This window comes from Topomyia yanbarensis, chromosome 3 (genome assembly GCF_030247195.1).
Source record: "Topomyia yanbarensis strain Yona2022 chromosome 3, ASM3024719v1, whole genome shotgun sequence".
Taxonomy (NCBI): Eukaryota; Metazoa; Arthropoda; class Insecta; order Diptera; family Culicidae; genus Topomyia; species Topomyia yanbarensis.
Window position 1 is genome coordinate 11,077,135 of NC_080672.1, and position 1,634 is coordinate 11,078,768.

The following is a 1,634-nucleotide window of genomic DNA, read 5'->3' on the forward strand; positions in this document are numbered from 1 at the left end:
TTTCTGAAATTTTGCCTCGATTTCACATTTTTAGCATTAAATCGCACATATGAACTCCATTAAACAATAAATTTTTATTTAATTTACTACTTTTAGTGTAAAATACGCTTAGGGATCACATGGTAAAAGTTTAATTCCTGGAAAAATATGAAAAGTTGAGATATAAGGACTTTTAATGAAAAAAATGTGATTTGTAGTGTTAATGTCAAAAAATTTCAATTTTTCACATGATTGCTTAGCTTTACTCACCATTTTCGATCGTTTTTCCCTGTTGGATACCACCAGTCCTAAATAGGGTTAGCACTTAAGTCAAAAACCAAAAATTGAATTATTAGTTAAAAAAATTTGATATTTCTGAATTATACTGGTAACGAATCTATTTTTGTTTTATTCCTAAGAATTTTCCACGTTCAACATTCACATTTTGTGAATATGATAAAATTTAATATGAATGACAAAAGGCCCATTAACCCCAACTTCTCGTATTCGAACAAAGGTCAAAAAGGTTCCGTAAGATTTCTGAGATTTTTTCACAATAGAAAAACTGCGAAATATGTATGATTTGTTTCATGGCGAAGAAAAATTTAAAAAAATAGGGGATTTTGGGGACAAAATTACCCAAAACCCCATTTTCCGTATTTATAGAGAAGCAGAAATATCTTCGTTCAAATACTAAGGTTATTTCCTTTAAAACAGAGTATGAATTTTCTGAGTGCTACTTAAAAAGTTATACATTTAATATATTTTTCATCCATATTTTCCCATAGCGCCAAGTTCGAAAATTTCAAGCGATGTGGGCGGGGGTCTAGAATTGTCTAAACGATGCGAAATTTGGCATCTGAGCTTACTTTGACATTTGTCACAATATGAGAGGAGGGGCCGTTGACAATTTAAAAAAAAAATTGCGATGCCATAATGCATATCTTTCATTCTAGGGTTGAGCACCATGGTTTTTTAACGTCGATTTGTTTTTTGGAACAGCCTACTGCACATTCCGATGGTTTAGTAGAAGAGGTACGTGTGCACTTAATGCATTCCAGTTGTTGAGACAACCTGATTGCACACTGATAAATAAAAATAACAAATAAGTATGTGATTGACACTTCAATCGGTCATATCTACTTACACCGAGTTTATGTTTGTTTATTGTTGAAAGGGTTTATATTACTGTAATAATAATATCTAGTACATAAAGTTGTTTAGGAATGCAAAAAATACTCAGTTTACATTTTTACACACCAATCGATTGAAAATTATTCCAGCTCAATTTCTGGAAGATAACTTATTCATTTTTATGATGTAAGTATCAATACCTTGATCCAAGGATTTTTGGTTTTTATCCAATGGAATATGATTGAGTTGAGCGGGAGCAACTAAACTGAAAGAATCACCCGAGATACCATCCAAAATCTTCGCGTAAATCTATCACACAAAATCAAAAATTCAGTTTACTTACACTCACTGATTATTCTATCTTTATCGAGATGTGGAGTATGTTTCGAAAACAAGACGACTGATTTACGACACCGGACCGAAAATTAGCAGGGTATGAAATTTTATTGATTAGAAGCTGTCATTCTATTTATTGCGAGAAATCTTGGGATGTTATCATGTTTTTGAATGATTTTACAGCG